Here is a 24,720-nt window from a genome sequence, read left to right on the forward strand (position 1 = left end):
CTGGGACCTTTCTGCTCCTTCCCTCCAGCCAAGGACCTCGCCTAGCTTCTTCCAGAGGTAATTTTCTAGGTCTTGGGTTGTGTGAGCCAAGCCAAGTGCCCGGGGTGGATTTATTTAGCCCAAACTGAACAATGTTTAATTTCTGTGCTCTCTAAATCCATTTTTATAGCCTCAGGTTTTCCTGCTCTGCCACCCTGCGAGCAGCTCTCTGGTGTGGGGCACCTTCTAAGGAAAGAGGTCTGAAAACGTTCTTCTTTCTTGATGGCATTTTAACAATCTGATACAAATTTATTAGGTGGGCATTTGGGCTGAAAATATTGGTGTCTCCTAAATGAAAGTTTTAATAAACGTGTTTAAAAACCTGAACTACACCCAGCCACTGCCTTTTGGTTAGGGGGAAAGTTTTTCTTGTGCCAACAAAAGTAAATTCTCTTCATTCCTTTCACCTTTACTCTCCTTAATTTAGAAACTGTATTTAGCAGTTTGTTGAGTTCTCTTGAAGTCGTTAGTTCATTGTTCCTTTTTCTTTGGGAGAGTTGGAATTTTTGGGAAGAAAGCTTTGTGCTTTTGGCCTGGAGTGGCTGAATGAGGTTGTGCAATGTCTGGTTGCTTTTAGGGTGGGCTAAATTTGACCCCATTTATCCATTCCCATCTGGGGACCCTGGAGATGGGGCTGCTTCTCTGCTCCATGGGATGGGATGTTCCCTCCCCTGCTTGGGGACACTGCTGCCATTGCCCTGGGCTGCTGAGATGGGCATTTTAAACCCAGTATAAACCAGCAAAAGATCTGTGCAAAAAATAAATCCCTGTGAAGGTGAGGATTATTTAGAGATAATCAGTATTCTGATTTTTTTGCTGTTGTCCTGCTGCCTTGATGATGTGTAGCTTGATTCAAGGCCAGCTGTTGTTTTTCAGATCAAGTTTTGATTTTAATGAAGTGGAATAAATGGCTTTGAATCGGTTATCACGCTAAGAAAAGAAAGGACATGGAAGTGTTCAGTTGATTTGATGGGTCAGGTGAAATATTTCACAAATTAGCAGCACATTTAGCTCCAAGGAGAGATGTTGAGTGAAATTTCCCTGTGTGATGTTATCGGCTGGAAGCAGCACTTGGCAGAGGAAACTGGCAGAAGTTCAGCCTGAAGTTCTTGTAGAAGCAGAATAGAAAAACCAGGTGCAGGAAGAGATTTTGTGAATTAAAAATGAACCCTCTCAGTCTGGGAGATCTTAGCACATCTAGCTGTGGAATAGTTTGGAAATGTCTGTGATGCTTTTTGCGGCACTCGGGACAGAAATTGGAATTTAGGACATGTGAAGTGGTTTTTTTTAACTCAAACAATTTGCAAGTGCCGCCATCAGGGGCCTTGTTTGGTACTCGATTGTTGCAGTGTGGGTCAGAGGTGACTCGCTGCAACCTCCCAAAAGTGAAAGCGTTTCCCAGAGGAAGGGGTTTGGGCAGGCGCACAGCAATCACACCCCACAGGTACCTCACTGACAGCTGAGGATGGGAAGTGCCTTTGTGTAGCAATCCAGCGGGTTTTTATCACGTCTGCACTGAAGGGGTCCAAAGGCAAAAAGCACCAACGTGCCGAGGGCCCAGGCTTATATAGGTTAGAAGAGGGTGGAGCTAACTAACAACCAATCATTGAGCAGTGGGGTGGGAGAAATGTGTACAATGACCAATAGAAAAACAGGAGGGTAAACGGACAGGTGTGCGAACCAATGGGGTTACAAAGACCAGAGAAACTGCTAGAAACCTGCCCATATAAGGGGGTGTAACAGCCAATGGGCCAGCTGGGGGTGTGGTGCTGGGGTTGATTGACAGCCTGGCAGTTACCCTGGGGTGCACATGGGAGGTTAAGGTCTAGGGGACGTTCTTCCAAGAAATCCCCTAGTGAGCCCACAGGCCTCTACGCTTGATTGTTTTTTCTATATTATCTGCTGAGAAGTTTCTCACTGAACTTTGTTCTCACAATGTCTTTTGCCAGAACAACAGCAACAACAAAAAAACACAACAAAACTTGGTAGGGAAGCACTCAATGGGGTTCTTTTACCACTTGATGAATTTTATTTGTGTCTAACAACCCATGGCAGCGCCTGTGTTTTGTCCTTGTAGCAGGAAAGGAAGAATTGGATAGATTCTGTTCCCTACCACCTATGCCAGAAATGCAAAGTGTGATGGGCACTTCGCTGCTCTTTGCAGCCACCAGATTTACCCCGGTTATGGATGTTCTTCAGCTTCGTTAGTTGTAGAGTTCATTTAGAAAGTTCTCCATTAGGGACGTGCTGCTTTATTGCTGAAAAGGCATTTGTTTGTTTAGATGGCCAGAGATCTTTAAAGTATTGTAGATGTCCTTCTGTAGGGAATCCAGAGTCTGGGTTTGCAATTCGCTTGAAATATTTGGGTTGGTGTTGAAGAGAAGCAGACCCAGGGAAAGGCAAGAAATGTCTGGATGACTCCAGCATCACATTCCCATGAGGAATTCCCAGTGAGGAGGGTCCCGGGTGCTCTGTTCCCTCTGGAGTGGCAAGGGCAGGAGTGGGATTTGGGATGTGAATATTTTTGCTGGCTTCTGTCCAAACTCTCTGCTGTTGCTGCACCAGGGGGAATCGCTTCCCTTTTGTTTGCTGGCTCTCAGCAGTTAAATGTAAACAGCCTGTTCTTATTTTCTTAACAAAAACAATTCGAGGCACTTCCCAGAAGTTGGGGATCATGAATAATGAAAGATTTTATTTTTAATTTCCAGAACAAAATAAGACTATGAAATGGTTCGGCAAAACACTTGAATCCAATTAGGAAACAACTTGGTGAAGAGGAAAACCTTGACACTTATTTTGAGTATTTGATTCCCTACAATATCAATTTAAATGTAAATTGTGCTTTGGAGAAGAATGCTTCCATCAGGGGCTAAAAGCATGTGGTTTATGCTTAGTGTTTTACAACTGGATTATCTCAGACCTGGCTTTATAGTTATTGCCTGTGGGCAGAATTCCACCTTAGCACTTAGAGCACAGGCAGTAATACACTTGTGCATCTGTTTTTCAGCAGATTGGTGATAGAATTGTGTGATTAAATAAGAAGTTTTATGATTTCTTTTCCCATAGTAGATTGCAATCGGTATATTTAGGTTTGATTTTTGGCTATAAAATTTGTAGCCCGCGAATAAGCGGGATAAGAAGTTGCAGGTTGAATTGTTACTGGCAGAATTGGAGTGCTGAGATCTCAAATATTTAAAGATGAAAGGTCTCAAGGGAAGCCTTGAACTGTGTTTAGTGCCAGGTGATGAGGTGTGTTCATGGCTGTGTTCCATCATCTCAGAGCTGGGCTCTGCTCAGCTTGACCCTTCCAGAAAATTCAGTGTTACTCATGGCAGCTGCCTGAGATCCCTCTCAGGTGCTTTAGGTACCAGCAAACAGCCCTAAAACTGCTCCAGCTCCTGCCTGGAGATCAGAGCAACCCGTAGGTAATTTGTGTTGTGAAAAATGTCAGAATGACTGCTAGGAGATGCTGTGAATAATCCCAGGAGCACGTGGGGTAGCTGGAGATGGAAGAAACATCAAATAAAATGACACTGACTGTTATTCCCAGAACCTAACAAGGTTTTTTTAAGGTATTTCATGTGTTTAAATGCATTTCAGACAAGCCCTTAGTGCAGGGCTTGGATCTCTTCAAATGCAGGTCTCTCACAAGCCTGGCTGGTTTGGGTTTGGCTTGCAGCAGCTCCATCCAAGTATTAAAGGTAATAAATGCTCCTGTATAGCTACAGTTTAAAACAGCCTTTTAAAGAAGTGAAAATTTGAAGGCTTAATGGTTCATATTTCACATTTCTCCTGTGAAATACGAGCAGGCAATGCCATGGCAGGGAAGGATTCTGCCATGAGCTAAGGAGCAGCAGCCTGCCGATCTCTTCACCATGGACATGTCCTGTGGACTCAGGCTCTCTTTTTTTTTTTTTTTCCTTGAGAAGGAGTTTTAGTTCTTTATATTTTCTTCCTTTTTTTAATCACTGCTTTAAGCCTCGTTTTTCCTTGTGTTTTCCTTAATGACCCTGTGGCTGTTGGATGTGGAGCTGAGCAGGGGCTGGTTGAGAGCTGTTCTACAACCCAGGAACTGCCTTGCACTGCCCTGCAAACAGGGATTTGTCCCTTCTTATTTCTAGCACCTGTTGGTTCCGCCTTGGATTGATGTGTCAGGGCTGTTTTCCTTTCCTTCAGAAACTTTTCTCTATCTTGGCATTTGGCAACTTCGTACTTCAGCCTTGTTGTTCTGCTCTGTTCGTATTTTTAAAACGTGTGCTCTACAGGCAGAAAATAAATCCCGAGGTGGAGGGCACCTGTGTGGAACAGCCCCGTGTCAGAGGCAGATAAAATATCTCCCACTCACTGACAGCATTAGATTTTTGTCACCCCGTTAATGCTGGTTCCGTATCACTCCGGAGGAGAAACACTTTGCTTCTTGATTTATGGGCCCTGACAGGGAGGTGTCCAGGATGATTAATTACAGCCCTAAATGACAGTGCCCTCATTCACACCTCCCTGGCCTGGATGATTGAAATTAATAAATATATCTGTGTGGCTGTGGAATTTGCCGTTGCCTGTTCAAATATTGATACACTTGACATGCTGGGAAGGGATTTAGCAGAGGCAAAGCCTTGCAATCAGTACCTTGCTGCATTTAATAGCAGATTGTAGGGAGGGAAAGAAACAGAAGATTCTGGAACTGATTGGAAGGCTATGAATAATTTTCAGAGAAAATGTTGTGACATTTCTTTGGCAGTTTAAACCCTTGCTTTCTGCAAGCGGTTTTGATGATTTTGTCTCTATATTTGTCATTTATTTTTGAAAATATTGGCTTTGGAAGTCTGTTAATTACCTTGAGGGCTGTATTTTTGGGGACTGAGTCTGACACATTGGGGCCTTCACGAAGTTCTGCCTTGCCAGGAGGAGAGCAGACTCATTGGAGCATCCAGAATTATCTGTTCCTTGTCTGTCACCTCCTTTTAGCTCTTGTTTGGGTGGCTCTGATGAAATTCACTTGTTCCAATGGGTTTGGCTGTGAGCAGGCTCTCAGGGCATGAAGAAGGAACAGAATCGCATCTGGTGATTTGTTATGACACCCAGGGGATGGAAAGAAGTGCAGCCCCACCTCAGGAGAGATGTTTGGCTCCATTTTTCCAGCTCCTCCAGGTTATCCTTGGAGCAGCTCTTGCCCACGCTGGGCAAAGAGTCAAGCTCCTGAAAATGTGCACTTTGCACGTAGAATTCTCACCAGTAACGGTGGGGTCAGTCAGATGGCACCTCTGCCATCCTCGTGACTGCACCAGGGCTGGGGAGGTTCAAGCAGCTCCTTTCTTCTGGGGATGGAAAATCTGGGAAAAAGCTGAGTGATGATCCCAGCAAAGCAATGGAGCCTCCTCAGGGATGCAGCAGGTGCTGAATGGATCCCTGAATCACCTGAACTTGGAGAGGGAGGTTTGCTTCTTTGGCAGCACTGGAACCTTTAGTTCAGATCCCTTCATGTTGCTTTTTTGGGGCTGCTTCCCTTTAAATTCCATCCACGCGTTAGTACAGGAAGCCCAGTGTGGAACAGGCGATGTGTGGCTGGTTTGGACTGCTCTGAACCAAACTGAGTGTTCAGGCTCAAACTGTCACTCCAAAGACCAAATGGAAATTTTTGGATTGTTTTTTTCTGCACTCACCTGACATCTGTGCTTGTCCAGGTCCTCCTCCTGTGTCCTCGTGGAAAGGCAACGCTGCCTTTTGGAGCTGGTTCCAGCTCCAATATTTCTGTGGAGTTTATTTTCAGTTTTAACTTGAACTCTCTGCCTCAGCCCCCTGTGTGTGAAGTGGAGATAATTCTGCTGCCTTACCTTGTCAGTTTAATTAATGTTGTGGAGCATTCAGATAGCGACAAACAGCCGAGAAAAGCCCAAAGGAAATGAAAAATTCTTTCTTGGGAGCGATGCTTGGACAGTCGGCAGGAGATAAGGCTCAGACACACACTGAAAAATGAGGCAACCCCAAAATATTAAATCCAGGCTCATTTAGGAGGAAGGATTGAACTCAGTGTGCTCAGGGAGCAGACACACGTGGGGAAGGGCTGATGATGTAATTAAAGACTTGTAAATGAAGGTGATGCACAGGCAGGTGGGACTGAGGATGGAAAGACAAAGTTACTCCATGTCACTAATTACTGCAATTATTGAGGGCCTTAAATGAGATGTTCTGGCTGGTTTTGTCCTGAGCTTGTACTAAAATCAGTAAAAACACAAACACTCTTATTAAAAAAAATTAACCACTTAAACTTCAATTAGAAAAAAATATTTCCGTGTGAAACTCCCTCTATTTTCTTGTTATTTGTGGGCAATAGGGAAATGTGTTGTGGGTTTTACAGGGCCAGATGCTCCATAGGAAAACAATATATAGTTTATTCTCAATTGAACCTTTAAAGGAAAAACAAATGTAGGCAGGCACTGAACCTGGGGGTTTGGATTGAGTTTTCTTTTTATTAATATGAGAACATCCCCTGCTGTGCCTGAACACCCACCTGCTTCAGGATGAGTTAATTTGGCCGTGGTTTTTGTGCCGGTGACATCAGGGAAATGTTGTTCGGTGCTCTGAGGATTCCAGCAGCTGGGAGGTGATGGGATGAGTGGCTACCATGTGTTAATTCCTGCCTTTTATTGGCTGCTGGGGCTTCCAGAAGCAGCTGACAGCTTCATTTCGATGGAAGGGAGGGGGAATTGCAGCATGATTAGGCACAGGTCATCTGAGGGTAAAAAAATAAAGCTAAATTGATGTAAGGGATCCTTGGCATGGTAAAATTCCCACCCAGAGCAGTTGTTGTCCTTCCCCTGTCTGCTAAGGAGCCCTCCAAGGCACAGGGCTCCTCCTGGAGAGGGGAAAAAACCCCGAGGTTAATTGCAAATTCCATTCACATCATTCCCGAAATGATTTTGAATTTTCTTTGAAATGACAAGCAATTATGGCCCCTTTTTTCAGGGGCTGCATCGGGAGATAAAATGTCTCTCAGATTCTGTCAGGTACGTCGTTAAACTGCGCTCATAATTGAGGGCTACAGGAATTAGTGTGGAGTCTAATTGTGAAGAAGAATGAAATGAATGAAGAATGAAATGAAAGATTCTGTTCAGCATCAGAGCTGTTGTTGAATTGTGCAGATTTAAGTAGCGTGTGGCACTTTCCCTCAAGAACTGTGGAAAAAATCATCTGAGATAAACTGTGAACTGTGGAGGGATGGAGTGAGAGTGTGTGGAGTGATTCACATTTGTCTTACGGGCCTTGGAAAAGGCAAAATTTGAATAAAGCCTCTTCCTGAATCTCCTCTTTCTTCTGAGTGCCTTCCAGCTGGAATTCCAAGCAGAGGCTGGGACAGCACAAAGCCGTTTGCCATCCCCTAGATCTCCAGGATTTGGGGCTGGCGGGCTCTGTGCCCATAAAACCACTCTTTTCTGACAGCAGCAGTTTCTCTGAACCTCTGTCGTTCTCACTTCTCACTTTTATCCAGGTGTGGAAGGCGCTGGATGCCAGGAGCCCGATGTGGGGTTGCTGTCACATGAGAGGAGTGCTCTGTTCAGAGAACAGATCTGAAATCTTGGGGAGGAACCCCGATAAATCGGTACCTGTTCAAATGCAGCGAGGATAATTTAAATACTGGATGTGCGCATATGAATGGGCTCATTTGCATGGCGTTCCAAAGTAATAAAGTGTTACAGCTCTTCCAGCCTCCGGTGCCAGCAGATCTAAGGAGAGGAGCGCAGCAGCCTCTGGATTGACTTAGGGAATGAGGGAATAGAGTTGGCTTTTATTGGAATGATGAGCAAACCCTCCAGGAGGGGCTAATGAAGGAGTTAATTGTGGCTCCAGTGCTGAAGCTCTCTGGTGAATGGTTCTGGTGCTCACTGAGTGAATTTTCGTGCCTTGAGATGCTGGGATCTGCTCCAGTGTGATTTGTGAGCTGGCTGAGGCGATGGAGATGTTCTCCTTTGGCAGAAACACAACCTGGGGACTCTTCTGAGGCCATGGGTGTTACTCCTCATTTCTCCTCTCATGGGAACGCTGGATCGGCAGAGCTCGGATCCCACTGTAAATGATGGATTCCTCAGGGACACCGGGTTGGAATTCTGGAAGCAGGAATTCTGGCTGCTGCCTGGTTTGAAGCGAGTAGGGGAGGTATTTTCTGGGACTTGGGATGTGAGAGAGACTGTGCTCCAAGGCTGCCTGGAGAGCAACTGAAAGAGGAAATTGAGGTTACATATGAAACCTGGGGAGGTGGGGAGGCCCCTGGATCCCTGGCAGTGTCCCAGGCCAGGTTGGATGGGGTTTGGAGCAGCCTGGGACAGTGGAAGGTGTCCCTGCCATGGCGATGGATAGGCTTTAAGTTCCCTTCCAACCTAAGCTATTTATGATTCTAAATAGAATTTCTGCTTTCCTTGGCAGTGCTTTCACCTGTTTGACAAACAGCTCAACGCCCTAATTCTTATTTTTACAGTTCACTGCTGTTTCATATTGACAGTATCCTTCTCTCCCTCCCTTTATAGTGAACCTTTCATTGATTTATTGTGATGGTTCTTTAAATCCCTCGTGTAAGGGCAAATAATCTCTTGGCATTGCACACACCTTTTAATTGTAAATAAGTTGAAGAATGGAAAATCCCTCAGAAGCAAAAAAAAAAAAAAAAAAAACCCTGTAGTTATATCTTTTAGAAGAGAAAAAGTAATTGAAGGGAAAGGGAAGAGTCTGTAGGATCATAAAGGAGCTTACTCTGAATTGTTTATTCCCCTCTGTGCCTTATGTGATGTGTCAGTGGAGCTGAACTTGGCATTTTATGGATTTCCTCCCTGGACTGTCAGAGACACATGTCCATAAAACCCTGCTGTGTTACAGGAGTCTGAGGATACATCACTCCTGTTGTTGTGGAACTCTTTAATTCCCTGGTTCCCCTGCACAAAGCAGTGTCACCTGTGCCTTGGATGGAGGGGGGAATGGGGAGCCAGGCCCTTCCAGGGGTGGAGCTGAGCCAAGGATTGTGGAATGTGGAATATCCTGAGCTGGATGGAGCCATGGAAGGAGCAGCTGAGAGAGGTCAAGAGCAGCAGCATCAACAATGACTGCCTGCTATTTAGCTCTGCACTGATGTGCAGGGAGCTGGCAAACAAACACAATTAGAAATTCAGCTTGCCCCTAATTACAAGGTAGAGCTCGATGCTGCTCACGTTGCTCAAATCGGCTTTGCTGCAGGATGGATGAGGCTCTCACCCACTGAGACAACATTTGAGCCCTTTAAATTGTCCTTTTAGAAACAGATTTTCTTCTTGTTACCCACCAGTACTCCCAGTTATCCTATGCTGATTCCTGAGTTGGGTGGGAATTCTCCTGGTTCAGTGGGATGAGTGCTGGTGGATCAGCACCTGCTCTCCCTTCAGGGAAATCACAGGGAATTTATTTCTGGTGATTTGGTGTTTTCCTGAAAAACCTGCACATTAGGAGAGAGAAAAGAGCCCTGCCATCACTGGTTAACAGATGCCTCACAAAAGAGTTCCTAGAACTTTTTTATTTTTTCCATCAGGAAGTTATCAGTGGGGCAGACTGCTCTTGCTGCTTCCCTGGGCCTGAGAATCTCCCAGGAATTCTGTCTGGAGGGAGTGTGCTGGGCCTGCAGAAGGAAATACAGCAGAAAGGATGTAGAATGTAGGGATGGGGGCCCTTTCCAGGTGGAGGTGACAGGGAATGTGATGGGTGGAATGAGCAGTGCAGAAGGGATCCCTCAGGAATTTCAGAGATGTCCCATCACCAGCCCCTTAGTGCTGGATTAACTCCTGCCCAGCTCTGGGAGCAGCTGGATGAGAAATCAAATTCTGATTTTGATGCCTCACACTGGTGCTGAGATGCTGGATTTCATAGCCTGGCCCAAGCTGACTTTTAGCAAAGCAATTTAGAAGGGTGGAAGTGAGAATGACCCCATCCCTGGAGCTGTGGGATGGGTTCAGAGAACAACCAGCCAGAATTTCTGCCAGCTGAGCTTTTCCCCTTCTGCTGAACAGATATTATCACACGAACAGCCCGGGGTTGAGCTCTCCTGGGGGTTGGTGGTGCTTTCATCAGGATTTTGGCTGATCTTCAGGCTTTGTTGCATCCCTGCCCTTCTGCAGTGGTAAAATGGACAAATAATTCCTACAGAATTGTGCTTAGATATTTGATCTCTGCTGTTTCTGACTGCACAGGGTCACTCTGATACACGTGAGATTCTCCAGCCTTTTCTGTCTGTAAGCTGGAGTCAAACTGAAATTTAGGAACTTGTTTTGTTGCCTTGGATGAGTTCCTCTCTCCTGAACAGCAGGTTTTAATCCCAGCCCTGCAGAGACAGGCACAGTTTTGCTGTGTAAATAAATTCATGGTAAATCCCAGAAGTCCACAAAGTCCTGCCTGTCTGGAGAGCCCAAATCCTGGATCACAAATCCCTCCAAACCCTCCCGTGCCTCAGTTTCCTCCAGCACGTTTACCTGCCCCTGTGGCTGTGAAGTGAAGCTCAGCATGGTTTCCAAATGGTTTGAGACTCATTCACCGAGATAAATGAGTTCCTATAAAAACAGCCCTGCTAAAATGAGCCGTGCCTGGGAGGTCCACAAAAATCTTTATAGACACACAAGGTAATTAATTAGAAATAGTCCATTACTGGGGAATTGGTTTAGGATTCAATTTTTAATTTAGTATTAAATTGCTTAGGGACTATTTTCTCTTACACTTTCTTATATCCTTATCTTAGTCCATAACATCTGATACTCTGCTGTGCTGCCATTGGAGAGCAGTCCAAACCCTTGGATTCCCAACATGGGAGCAAAGGAAACCCCAAAGTCCAAACTTTACCAGCAGGGTTTGTACACGACTGTTATTGGCAGGGCTGGAGTTGACAGAGCAGTTTTAAATTCAGATGTTTTATTTAATATAAAAATTGTACTGAAACCAGCAGTAAAACCACAAGTAGAACAATCCAGAGTTGCTAAGGAATCCTAACTCTAACAAAAGACTGAAACTTTGGGAGGAGGCAGACACAGCTCTGTGCATGCGCAGGCGGATTCCTCTCTTCTGCCATTGGGAGCCCGTTGCTGATTGTTTGGGGTTGTTGCTATTTCTGTCCCGTTGTTCCATTATTAGATAACTGACAGAAAATTGCCTCCCTCTGTCTTCATCTTTTCATCATTTTAAATGCTTGGATGAAGCTGATTCCAACCCTTTTTATCGAGGCTTTTCCTTCAGTTCCTGAGGATAAACCCCAGACACGGCTTTGAACCAGCAACTTCATCCTAAATTGCGCTTCTAGATGGGGACAGAAATAACAGGAACAATCCTCCAAAGAGGCAAATCCGAAATTCAGCATTATTTCTGTACTCTTGGACTTATATTTTGTACATAATGTAATTTAGAGTGCAGCTCATTTAACCTGCAGAACACACACGGGAGATGTTCAACGCTTGATTGGGTTTTGAGATCAACTGAACGTGTAAACTGGGAAAAAAAAAGTTATATTTGGGTCGGGAGAGTGCTGGGGTGACGTGGACTGTGCTGCTGAAGGATGCAGAGCTCCGGCATTAGCAGTACATACCAGGAGCTCCAGGAGTAAATAAATCCCTGTTTGCTCTTCAGTTCAGCAGCTCTAACACAGATTGGCTGTGTTAGAGGCGCTCTGCAGCGGGCTGGAAGCGATTCCTCTGGAGTGCAGTGCATTTACTGGGAGCACTGGGCAGGGCTGGGTGAGGAGAGGGAAGCACAGGACGCGTTATCCTGCTGCCACAGCTCCCCAAATGAATACGGATTGCAGAGCAGCCCGTGGCCGTAATAGAGCCAATCCACGGGTGCTGGCAGATTGGGCAATAACAGCACAAAGTGCCTCGTTCCTTGTTCTGCTTCACGCTCATCTGAACAGTGGAGATGGGCTGAATTTACGCTCATTGCTGGAATATTGATACAAGCTGCTAAAACCTTTTCTTTGTGTGTTATTAAAGGAGCTGCGGCGCTCTTTGGGAGGGGTCTGTGCGAAGGGATCTCTTAATGAATCCCTCCTGAAGCGATAATCCATCATCGGTGAGGAATCGGCAGGTGGAGCGGCCAGGCAGCGCCGTGGGGATGGAGCTGCGATCTCTCCCAGGCACAGATAAATCACCGGCAGAGCTCTTAATGAGCCCGCCTTGTGCCTGGCAGGCTCCCCTCAGCCAGGCCCTCAGCCCCTCGGTGGCGTTCTGTGAGCACCATGGACAGCTCACGGGTCATGGGAGCATGGAGCATGTTCCTTGTGGAAGTAGCGAGGTGCCCAAAGGGAATGAGGCTCCAGGGGGTGATGGATTATGTTCCTTGTGGAAGTTCTGAGGTGCCCACAGAGGGCTCACAGGGAATGAGGCTCCAGGGGGTGATGGAAGGATGGATTATGTTCCTTATGGAAGTTCTGAGGTGTCCACAGAGGGCTCACAGGGAATGAGGCTCCAGGGGGTGATGGAAGGATGGATTATGTTCCTTATGGAAGTTCTGAGGTGCTCACAGGGAATGAGGCTCCAGAGGGTGATGGAAAGCTGGATCGTGTTCCTTGTAGCAGTTGTGAGGTGCTCACAGGGAATGAGGCTCCAGGGGTTGATGGATTATGTTCCTTGTGGAAGAGGTGAGGTGCCCACAGGGGTCCTGCCCTGTGGTTTGGTGTGGCAGTGCCACTGTGGGAACTGAGAGAGCAGAGGAAGAAATCTCCTCCTCCAACCTCTGCCTCCCACCACTTCCAGCTCAGTGACTTCCAAAGCTGGATCCATGTGGATTCAGGAATTGTGGTGCTCTGGATAGCAAATAAATCCCCTCCCACAAAGCTGCCCTGGAATGTGAGGCTCAGCAGGGGCTGGACCTGCACATCCACCACTGGAGCTCATCCCTTGAAACAGGGTGATGGAAAACGTTTGGCAAACCCTTGTTCCAGTGGCACTTTGCACCATCCAGATGAGGCTGGTGGTGGAAATTCCCTTAATTCAACTCTGATAACGTGGATGTGTGTTTGCTGTTTTCTGAACTGGTTTAGAACCTGACATTTATTTTTGTTTTATTTGAAATGCCGTTGCTCTCTCCTTGTTTCAGTTCTTGCTTGTGAGCTGCAGCAATTCCAGGGAGGAATGCTTTATCAGCCAGCAGATTTTCATGGGACATTGGCTCCAATAACGTGGTTTGGTTTGCTCTTGAGTCCTTCAGGCCCAGCCTTCTCCCTGCTGTGTCCCCAGGGCTTCTCCTCCTCCTCTGAGAACTCTGTGCCCTGCTCATCTCCCCAGATCCAGGACTCGCCTTTTCCCGTGCCGCTTGTCTCAGAGGTGAAGCTCCTGTTATTGTTTAATGACCTTTCTACTGACCAGACCTGGTTTTTGTGAGGTTAAGAGCGTTCAGAGTGGATCAGTGCCAGGGTGGGTGGGTTACACTGGTGGGAAGAGTGGGCTGAGGCCAAACATCCTTAAAAATGAAACCTTTGAACTCCCTCTGCTGAAGAATCCCTACCACAGTGTTGTGTACAACATGATGGTGCCACGGGTGCTGAGAGGCCCTTCTGGAAGGGTCCTCAGGGTAGAGCCAAAGTGCATGAAAATGTTTTGGAAAGAGTTGCAAAACACAACCATCTGATTTATGAATCAGCGGCAATGGAAGCGATAGGCCGTATTTTCACTGAGAAATATCATAACTGTCAGAGAACAAAATTGTCTTTTGATTGTAGCAATATGCATTGAAATCACTGCTAGGGGAAGTTAATCTCCTCAAGGTTATGAAAGATTTTTTTTTTTTTTTTTGGCTGAGGATACACTTGTAGAAGTTGTGTTCTTGTTGAGTTCTTTTCCCCCATTTAAATTATTTAAGAGTGAGGTGAAAGGACAGAGACCCAGGTGCCCTGGTGAGGTATTCCTCCAGGAGAAGGGGGCAGGTGGGGTAAGGACCCCTCTGCCTGCTCCCTGCAAATCCTTGGATCTGGGAGTTTGTTTAGATGCTGATGTCTGCACGCTGGAGAATCAGGAGAGCAAAACCTGAGGTGGCTGATGTTGAACAGACAACAATGATCCCTGTAGGGTCTCCTGCAGGATTCCTCTGCAGAGGGTGAAAATCCTTGTGGATGAGGGGACATGGGCGGTGCTGGGGCTGGCTGGAATTGATGGGGAGCTTGTTTTTAATAATATCTTATTTATGCACTTTAGTCTGCTTATCACTCTATTTCAGGAGATTGTTACCCCTGAGCTGCCTTGTAACCAGCTGAACTCGGAGAAATTCCTGTTCTCCTGGCCTTGGAGGGCTTTTCCAGCCTCCGTGGTCATTCCATGGCCAGGAGCAATCCCGCTCAGGGCTGTGGCAGTTTTGTTTCCCAGGGTTTGTTTTTTGGAGGCCAGGGCAGAGCCAAGGATGCCCCAGCCCACAGGAGAGGGAGCACCATGGGGTTTGTCCCCTCCCAGCCTGGGGCACAGGGAGATGTTCCAAAATTCCTTTTTGTGCATCACTGGCCGAGTCAGAAGTGACTGATTGATATTCAGCGTGGAAATTGGATTCCCAAGCACCTTCAGGAGAGCTGCAAGGAGGCAGCTGGGCTGATGGGGAGATTATTCTGTGATAGCAGTGCATGATGGAGCTAATGAATTAGATCCAACCACCTACGGTGAAATCTGTTTGCTGTGTACAGAAATGAACAGGAAAATGAGGTTTTTATTAAAAATATCGTAACTATTTTTTTTCCTTCAGCCAGCATGTGTAGTGCATCCATGTATCACCCATACAGTTGTGAGGGTAACGCTGTTACAGACACTTCATCTAAATAACAAAGTTAATAGTGAAATATTATTTTTACCAATGACAGGGCCGGTTTTTAACAGTCCACTGACATCAAATCAAATGAACAATCTCTGCTCCAGCTCAGTTTTTCACCTCTTCAGGCAGGTGGGGAATTGTCAGCCTTCCTCTCAGGTGCCATCTCTCCTCCCCAGACAGGGCTGGGCCATGGGTCCCCTCTCCTCCTGCCTCCCCTTTGCTGGGTGTCAGGAGTGCAGGGGGATCCTGGCAGTCACTAAACCCCTCACCCTCTGCTGGGCTCCACGAGTGGGGAATGAAATGCTTCAAAGCCCCTGAGGCCTTTGTGTGCTCCTGGCCGGGCAGGAACTGGGCTTGGCCGGAGGCAGGGAGCTGGGATGTTGCTGTGTGGTGGAGTCCACACATCTGGGTGAAGCTGGGGAATGCAAACAGGGCTGCCTGGGGTGGGATTTGTCCAGCAGCCATCCACAATTATGTTCCTGTTCCCGAAACATCCCCTGGAATGACGGCAGTGATGCTGTAGGTGCTTTCTGGCTGGGAGCGTGGTGCAGAGGATGCCCAGCAATCCCTAAGGGGTTGCAGATGTTGGCATCAGAGCTGGAGCTCTCACGCTGGCAGTACTAGGAGTGCTTCCTTTGGAATCAGCACTGCTGGAGGAATTAGAGAGCAAAGCAAGCAATGGAATTATTTTTTTATAAGAAGTAATGCAGGCTGAAAGAATTGTTCTGTTAACAGCATCTCAGCAAAATTCCATTTGCTTATAGTCTACCTTGCTGGAATAATCTCTGTGGGTTCCTGCTTTTTAGCAGGTATATTTACTTTCCTCAGCCTCAGTGACAGAACAGTGACCCAAAACATCTGGATGTGAACAGTTATCTTCCCAAACAGTTCTCCTGGGAGCTTTTAAGGTGTGACCAGAGCTACTTGTGTTGTATTTTATAAACAAGCAGCTGTGTGGGACACTTGGTTTCCGTGTTTGCTTGTGCCATGAGGAGAAAAAGAATTGTTCTGCTGTCGAGGACTTATTTCCTGGGCAGATTTACATTGATACAACAATGCCAACAAACGTTGTCAGCTCACAAGTGGCTCTTTTTGGCAATTGCATTCGAGGGGGATATTGCTGGAGGTGTGGGTGCTTGTCCCAAAATGTACTGGGGAGCTTATTTTCAATAGCAATAACTTATTTATTTGCTTGCTTTGTTTGTCGCTCTGTATTTGAGGAGACTGGTAGCCTTGAGCTGCGTCTTAACCAGCTGAAGTGTGAGAAATTCCTGTTCTCCTGTCTCACATTATCCTCCTCAAACATCTCCTGGCAGCTTCTCCAGCTCCTCCTCTTGGTGTGGCTGCACGGGGGTGACAAATGGGCTTTGCTGGGGGCTGGACCCCAACCCCAGTGTGGCCTCCAGCAGGACACGTCCCTCTGAGGAGCTGTCCTCTCCTCTCAGAGCTTTTGTCATCACTGCCCAGCACAAAGTGCAGCTGAAAAGAGCCTCCAGGAGGTTTTTTTTCTTCCCCTTCAGCAGCAGTTTGTTTCATGGATGGTTATTTGCTGTTGAGCAGCAGCAGGGGCTCCCTCCCCAAGGAACCTGGGCTCCAGATTTGCCTTTCTCTCTCCCCAGCCAGGAGCTGAGAGCCCCAGCTCCCCTCTGCCAGGGAAAGGTGTGCTAGTGGGCATGCAAAAGAGCCAGACAAGCCTCAGACTTATTAAAATTCCAGGAGAGGCTGTGGTGGAACCAGCTTTTGATCAGATACAATCTATTCTCAAGCTCAGTCTAATATCCCTGGATGGCAGCTTTTTCTTAAATCTTTGGGGTTTTTTTTCTCTCACCTCTTATCAGGCAGTTTTCTCATAAACTTTCTTTCTCCCTGCAGGACCTTAAACCTGGAGAGGTGTTTTGTTTTTTTTTTTTACAGTGATGTTAAATGGGGAGCTGGGGGAGCAGCTGTGCCAGAGGAGGAATTTGAACCCATCCTGTAGCTCAGCCTGCAGCAGCTCTGCCCCTGCTGCCTCTCCTGGGTATCCTGGAGGTGCAAAGCCTTTCCACCTCCCAGAGGTCTCCAAACCTGTGCTTTGTACCTGTGCAGCTTTACCACGGCCAGCTGAAGTTCAGTCTCAAAAGCAGGGTGTGATTTTTGCCCGAGATTTGAGTTTTATCCCGCATCCCTGCCCGTTCCATCAGTCTGCTCCTCCTGATCCAAAGGTGCTGGTGCATCCCCAGAACAGGCTGGTGGGCACAGGGACAAGGCCACTGTGTGGCTGCCATGGAAACAGCCAGAAATTAGGAAATCAATTAAAGCTGGGAGAAAAAAAAGAGCTATCACTTTAGCAGACTAAATGCTTTTCGGTATCTTTTCGGTCTCTGCAGCTTCTCCATTTTGACTCGCAGGTAATTGAAGTTTTAATTTGTTACCGTGTATCAGGTTAATGAAAGCAGTTCTAAATGAACCTGAATTCCCTGGCGTCCCCCACAGTGAGTGAGTGCAGCTCCAGCTGCTTCGGGAGGAGCTGTTCTCGCACAGTGCCCGAATTCCTGGAAAACTGAGCCTCCAGGGCTGACTTTTGAAACGAACCCGGGAAAAATGCTCGTTATCAGGCAGGGAGAGGGATATCCAGGACCTGTTAATGGCACAGTCAGTCTGCAGAGCAGTTTGGGATTAAAAAGAAAGAGGCGTTTTCTATTTCTGCTGGTTTCAGAAAAGGCAGAATGTGCTCAGCAATGACAATAATTGGCTGTAAGCAGGCAGTGTTTGCTTTCTGACCTGTCTGGGTGTGGAACACAGGCTGGGATTACTCTGGAGCAGCTCCTTGGTTATCCCTTCTCAGGTTAATAAACCCCACTGGCAGAGATCCCTGCTTCAGAGAGCAGGTTTGAATTACTCCAGGAGCTTGGATGGTTAAAGGCCCTGCAGGTGCTGGAGGGCACAGCCAGGTGTAATTGTGGCATTTAAATGTGAGCCGAGAATTGCTCCTTGTTGGCCTCTTTATTTGGCATTCAGAGTGGGATTTTCACCTGCCCCGGGAGATCAAGTCCCACTGAAAATCAATGGGATTTTACACTTCTAATGACTGAAACACCCTCAGAAATCCCCTCTTCAGGGCTCTAAATGACTCCCTCATTTTCAGAAGTACTCGGTGCCTGTCTGGGTTTTACAGCTCCTCACTTTTACCTGGGCCTTTTTAACTCTGCTCCCTCAAAGGTGAGGAGGGTTCTGGCGGCTCTGCTTAGGGCACACCTTTGCGTGGGTTAAATTCCTTTTTTAAAACACTTGATAAGAACCTAGAGAGTAGAGATGAAGCTTTGTATTATTCTCTCATCCCTCTTTGTCAAGGCCTCAGTTCCCTCTTTGATTTCCAGCATCTGAATAAATCAGCGTGTTTGCCTGCCTCGCCCGATGTCTAATTAAATACAGAGATTGTAGATATGCTTGAACTGAACAGTGAATACTTGATATATTTTCATTGACATCTGGGGCTATAATGAAATCATTTATTACTTCCAAATATTAGAAGTGTTAGAAGAAGTCCCAGTGTTCGTGCTTGCTGTAAACTGCTTGTGTTTGCATCTCATTTTTTTCTGCCAACACCTTCCCTCTTTGGTCAGAAACTGCTCTGAGGAGATGACGTTGCCCGTGTGAGACTTTCCTTTTTTGACTGAACCTTTTTCAGAGAGAGCAGTGCCTGGAGGAGTGGCTGAGCTTTAATCTCTCACATTTCTGGCTCCAGTAGCTGAACTCAATCTGAGCCTTGAAATGCCACGCTAAGAATATCATTTGGGGCTGCTACAGCTCTTCTCTTGCCTGTAGTTTTAACTTTGGCCGAGTTCCACAAACTTAATTTAACGTCAGTGTCTCGTTTGATGTTTTTCAGTTGTTCCATAGGTCTACAAAGTGTGTGGAAATCATAAATGAAGTTCTTGCTGAGGTGATTATGGTGATATGATAAACTTGGCCATAAACCCCAATTTCTCCTCACGGCAATGAGGTCACCAGGGTCGAGTGTGGAACCAGAGGCTCTTTAGGGTCCCTTCCATCCCAAGCCATTCTGTGGTTCTGAGAAGAAAAAAATATATCTAAACACTGATGGGAAAAGTGTTATTTGCAGTATTTACTGGATAATTGACAAATGAGATTAAGAAAAAGACCTTTTTAATTTAATTAAAATCCATATAAATTGTGGAATTTATTAGTGAAAAACAACCCTTGTCATATTTGCTTTGGGTTTCCCATGATCTGGCATTAAAACAATGTGTAATGTAAATGTTTATGGTGGATCTCGTTAAGCCATTTAAAGTTAAGTAATGTTTGCCTGTTTCAAAACTTTAATTAGCACTTAACAAGAAAGCAACAGTCTAGCCAATTAGAGATTTAAGCAATAACGCACGCTCACTTCCATTTTCTAGCAATTAATTGATAAGTAGTTTACTGTGGGCTAATAATTAAAAGAGAAAACATTCCGAGCAAATTGAAGGCATTAATGCAGATGAGTTGTGCATTTCTTCTGTTCAGACTCACTGACCACAGTCTCTAATCTGCCGTGAGCAGAGGAAGGCTGAGTTATCCCCACTACATGCTTGGGCTGGCCAGCCAACCCTTGGAGAGACATCAGGCTCCATGGGGGAGCTTTAATGGCTTTTCTGGGGGAGGAGAGGTGGAGCTGGAGTTGGGAATGTGGTGTGGAGGGATGGGGAATGGGGGTGGGAATGTCTCACAGCCGGCACTCTGAGATTCCAGGTCCGGCCGGGTGGAGTGTGGCAAAATAAACGGGATGGGAAGGCTGGAGTGCCCGAAAATGGAGCTATAATGGTGGTGTGATCACAAATGTGGTGACCACATGGTTTGGGAGGCCGTCCAAAGACCCAGGGGCATGGATAAATTAACAATATTTAAGGTTATCTGGGGGCAGGGGTCCAGTCCCAAACAGGGGATAGGGACATGACTTTATATGTCATAGGTCCTGAGCCAACAGAGAGCCAGAGCTGAAGACATGTCCTCTTCTGGAATGGTGCCACCAGCATCTGATTTCATATCCCATGGTCTCAGGTTTATGGTTTCTGCATAGGCTGCCTGGGCTAAGCTACTATCCGTCACAGCTGCCTCAGTTGCCACAGGAATGGGCTCCTCTGGTGTTCAGCATCAGGTCAGGGGGAAGAAATTGTGATGCTGCTGGGGGTCTGCACTCACCTGGGTCATTCCCAAGGGGAAATCTCACCTGAATCCAGGCAGTCACGGCTCTGGGGAGCAGCAGAGCTGCAGAGGGAGTGTGGCAGCGTGGGATGAATGGGAACGGGCTCATCCCCTTGTGCTTGGTCTCAGAGCAGGGGGGAAACAATTGTGGTGCTGCTGGGGCTCTGCACCGACCTGCCTCTCCGGGGTCATTCCCAAGGGGAAATCTCACCTGTGCCCAAATCCAGGCGGTCACGGTTCCAGGGAGCAGCAGGCCTGGCTCTCGCTGCTCTGCCAACAGCAAGAGCAATGGAATGTTTAACAAAGAAGGATCTGAGCTGGCAAAATCACTTGGTGCATTCTGGCCGTGGAAATTGAAGGCATTTTTCTCCGGAATGCAGCGGTGATCACTGGGAATAGCTCCTCGCAAACAGGAAATATCCCTGGCTCCCACACTTGAGGTGCAGCAATCTCCCTGGATGGAGGAAAAGGTCTCATTTTGTCTCGGAGTTCACCCATTTATGAGCTCTTCCTCATCTGGACGGGCAGCGAGGTGAAATTGCCTGAGCTCTATTAAGCTTTAAACACGAGCCATCCATCCCAACAAAACACTCCTCAAAAGCGTGTTCTTCTCAATTCTCCTCCTGCTCATTCCCAGTCTGCCACGTCCATGTGCAGGGAATAAACCCAGGCCACTGCCTTTGCTTTTCCAGCAGGATGGAGCTGTAAAACTGGGAGGTGCTACCAGCAGTTACATGGACTCCTCCCCTGTTTATCTCCTCTAAATTAACAGATTCCTATTTGTTTATCTTCTCTGAAATTAAGAGCTGCTGGTTTTCCAGTGGGAACTCAGTGTATGGGACCTCCTGGCAGCACTTGAAATAATTTATGTTAGGAAAGACCTTTAAGCCGAACAAGAATTGCCCAAAATATTTTGTGTTTGAATTTTAATGGATTGTGTTTAATATATTGTGTTCTCTCTCATTAGACTGGAGCCGGTGGAGAAAGAAGAATGTCAGCTGTGTCAAATTCCAGGTTTAAGCCTTTAAACAGATCCTTCTGCTTTCCCTGGGAACAGAGCCTTGGGAGAGGAGCTGAGGAGCAGCCCTGGAGGTGCCCAAGGAGGGATGTTGACCTGAAGGCCTCCTGTGAGTGACCGTGGTTCCCCCAGGTACCTTCCCCTGGGATGGGATCCTCTTTCCCGGCTGTTTTATTCCCTGAGAATCCGTCTGCTGCTTTGCTCTCGATTGCAGTAAATACAATTTCTCCAGAGGCTGCTGCAGCCATTCCCAGACAAGCTGAGGGATGACCTGTCCCTTCCCAGTTATTTAATAACCAGCATTTACTGGGATCCCCAGTAAGAGTCTCTGCCTCTCCCTGGAATGCTTTCTGAGCTGAAAACCAGATAATACTGCGAGTAGCTTGGACATTTTGGGGTATTTCATGTCAAAGAAATATGGTAGAATTACACAATAAGTATTGCTTCCCATTTATCACTGCTTCATAATACTTTTTTATTAAACTTTATTTAATCCTTGCTTTCCAACTCATCCCGTTGTCTCCGGCTGTGCCAGACTCTGATGATTTATTACGTCCTGTTAATAGATACACGTTTGGAGTTCCAGAGGGGAGAGCCATATTAGTTCCTTCAATCTTTTCCAGTGCCCAGGGAGGATTACTTGGGGAACACTTGCCTGAAAACCCTAGCTAAAGCTCATTTCCAGTTGGAAGTAACTCCAGCCATGGGTTCAAAGCAACTCGAGCCAGGGTTTGAAGGAAAGGTTCCTATGTGGGAGTCTGGATAAGTGGAGATTTTAGAATAATTTGGTTTTTCTTCCTGCAGAACATCACATCCCACAGGATCTGGGATTATGGGGTTGTTTTACATGGAAATAAGGGCAAAGCAAACCTCATCCTCACAGTTTTCCCCTCCTTCCCAGCAGCTGTTGGGAACGCAAATATTATCCTGCTGTATATGCACAGCTATAATTTGAAATTATAAATAGTGCCTAATTTTACTGGTATTTACTCCACAGACATAAATAGAGCTCAAATGAACTGGAAAATAAAAATAAAAGAACGCTTCTATCTCGTGGAGATGTCAGTGCTAGCTTGAATTTATTTTGATCTGATTAAGTATTGCATATAATTTTTCATCACACTGTATATTTAACAAAATCAGCCGGTGATTTAATATTTAGAAGAAAAATAGTGACAAATATAAATGCTATTTATTAAGCAGCAAATAAGCATGCCCAGCCACCAAAGGGGTTGATTTTTTTTTTATAGTGAGTGTCAATGTAATATAAATAGTGTGGATATATCAGGTAAAAATGTGTTTTTTCTTATGGGCAGGTTGAAAATTCCTAAATTTGGCAAAATAATTATTAGCCGTAATGACCAGGAAACAGTTTATTTGAGAAACAGAGCTCCTTGTTTGTGGAGTTTGGAGACATTTCTTGCTTCTATTCCCATGTTTCATCTTATTTATGGTTTATTCAGATGTCCCTTCTCTGGAGTGAAAGGGCCTTATGCCGTTGCCATGGGCAGTGGGGAGCCCCTCCAAAAATCCCAAATGTTGGATTCATTTACTGATGTGAAAACCCCTGAAGGTTTTCTCTCTTTTGTTTTAAACTTGCTCATTCCTCCTGGAGACATAACTGAGGTTTGTGATTGTCATCACCTAGAGTGCAGCGTTTTCAAACCCAAAACACGTCCTCCAAATCATTTCAGGGAGCAACTGAGACAATTTGTTAATGAGCTGCTGTCTGGAGTGGCTCCTCATATTGAGTAGCACCCTAGAGCATGGAAATTTTCTTTATTCCTGGCTGTTAATAAGTTATTATTCCCCCATTATCATCACTATTATTTATTAATGGCTGTTCCGGTGCTTTGGTCATGCTCATCATCCCCATTTCCAGCAGCAGTTCCGGGATGTTGACGCTGTCCCACTTTCCCTCGGTGCCTGCATGACTGTCCTGCAAAGACACCCAGAGGTTACTGAGCTGCAAGCCGGGAGAGAAGCCTGACTTCGACCCCGGGAACTTCTGGGGAGTGGAATTTCCTGGGAATTTCCTCCGAGCCACTGCTGGGAGGTCGGAGAGTTGCCCCTTGGATTCCGGAGAGCTGCTGAAGGCTCGGCGTGGCCCGGAACCGCGTGTGAGCTCCCGGAGCTGTCCCTGGTCCTGCAGGGAAGAAATGGCTTTTAAAGGCTGCCGGAGGGAGGAGGAAGCTGAAATGCGGAGGGGATGAAGCTTTTTTTTTTTTTTTGTCCTTTTGCGCCTCTTTTCTGGTTTTTATCACTCAGGAGGTGTTTGGTCAGCTCCTGCCCCTCTCTGTGTGTTGGTTAAGGTGTGTCCTGCTCCAGGTTTTAGGTGAGTGCTTGAGGCAGGCAGCGCTTGGAGCTGAAAGGATGAGGAGCTTTGCTGCCCCAGCAGGGCTCCTGGTGCTGCCTGTGGCTCAGGTGAGGAGGAGTTGCTCCCCTGGCATCACCTCGCCTGGTGTCTCCAGGATTTCTCCTCTCCTTCCAGCAGAGAGCATTGCAGCAGTGCTGTTCAGCTTTTCCAGCTCCGCTCTCCTTGTTTTGCTCAGTGTGCTCTTGTTGATTTTATATGTCTTTTTAAGGTGTTTTCAGTGGATTTCTGTCAGGGAAATATTCACCAAGCACGTAAAGAACGGTGGGACTGTCCTGCCCATAAGAAATGCAAAGCTCCAGCTGAGTGTGGTGAGCAGGAGCTGCTGCCTCAGACAGACGAGGCTCTTCCATTCCCCCTCTGGGAATTCCTCCTCAGTGCATTCCAGGGCTGGGCATGGGGACAGGGAAGAGGGATGGGGGGGAAAAAAGGGGGCAGGATGTGGGGGCTGCTCCCAGGAGCCCCCCAGAGGGACAGATGGCAAATCAAATGGTGTCCCAAATGTGCTGAGTTCCTATCTATATTTACGAAAATTCCTCACTCTTCTGCAGGAAATTCACTCGGTATCTCAAAGCATTTGGTGGAACTCCTGAGCTTCCACACAAACAGAGCTCTGGGGGCAGGGGGCTATCCCCTCCTGCCCAGCCTTGGATGCCATCGCTCTGCCTTTCCAACCAGAAATGTTTGTTCAAATAGTTTGATTTGTCTCTGCTGACTCACAGCTTAATGGGATTTTAAATCTGTTTGTCTCAGTGCCTCGTTCCAGTCTCTGGGTGCTCCCTGGGACAAACTCCAGCATCTTCCAAGGCATCCAAGCCAGAGGGCAGGTCAAGGTCCAGGGCATGGAAGAACCCGTCCTGCAGAGGGGAAGGAGGACATGGATGGAAGGAGCACGGATGGTTCAGGCTCTGCAGGAACCTCTATAAGGCAGCAGCTCATATCCCAGTTTTTTTCCACTTGATTGCACTGTTTTTTTTATGGAGGAAAAAACCCAAGTACTTTATGTACTGTTATTTTTTTTTAATAGCTCAACACTGGCTGGATCTTTGCGGTGCTCAAGGCCTCATGAATTTTTAAAAGAGCCTGACTGAGAGCACAAGCAGCACATGTTTGTACCTGGGAGGATCTTTCACGCCTCTCCGGGCTGTTCTGGGAGCTCCTTGGGGTCACGGCTGCTCCTGCCAGGCTGCAGCGCTCCCCAGAACCGCCTGGCCCTTCCCCTGGGTGGTTTCAGCTCTCACAGGAGTGCAGCACCTCTGCCTTTGACCTTGCCGATGTGAGAACTCAGCGTGGAGCGCTCGGGATTTGCCAGCACCCTGAGGGA

General features: G+C 46.7%; 1 long non-coding RNA gene across 5 annotated transcripts; it reads left to right on the forward strand.

The window, feature by feature from the left end:
• LOC131378633 (uncharacterized) lies at positions 1-24,444 on the forward strand. 5 transcript variants are annotated; one of them, XR_009208263.1, is made up of 5 exons: positions 1-57; positions 18,689-18,742; positions 19,772-19,957; positions 20,972-21,154; positions 22,905-24,444. It is a non-coding gene; the product is annotated as an uncharacterized LOC131378633 (long non-coding RNA). The 5 variants fall into 5 exon arrangements; XR_009208262.1 differs by having other exon boundaries at positions 22,908-24,444; XR_009208260.1 differs by having other exon boundaries at positions 20,972-21,131.
• The last annotated feature ends 276 nt before the right edge of the window (positions 24,445-24,720 follow it).

This window comes from Hirundo rustica, chromosome 12 (genome assembly GCF_015227805.2).
Source record: "Hirundo rustica isolate bHirRus1 chromosome 12, bHirRus1.pri.v3, whole genome shotgun sequence".
NCBI lineage: Eukaryota > Metazoa > Chordata > Aves > Passeriformes > Hirundinidae > Hirundo > Hirundo rustica.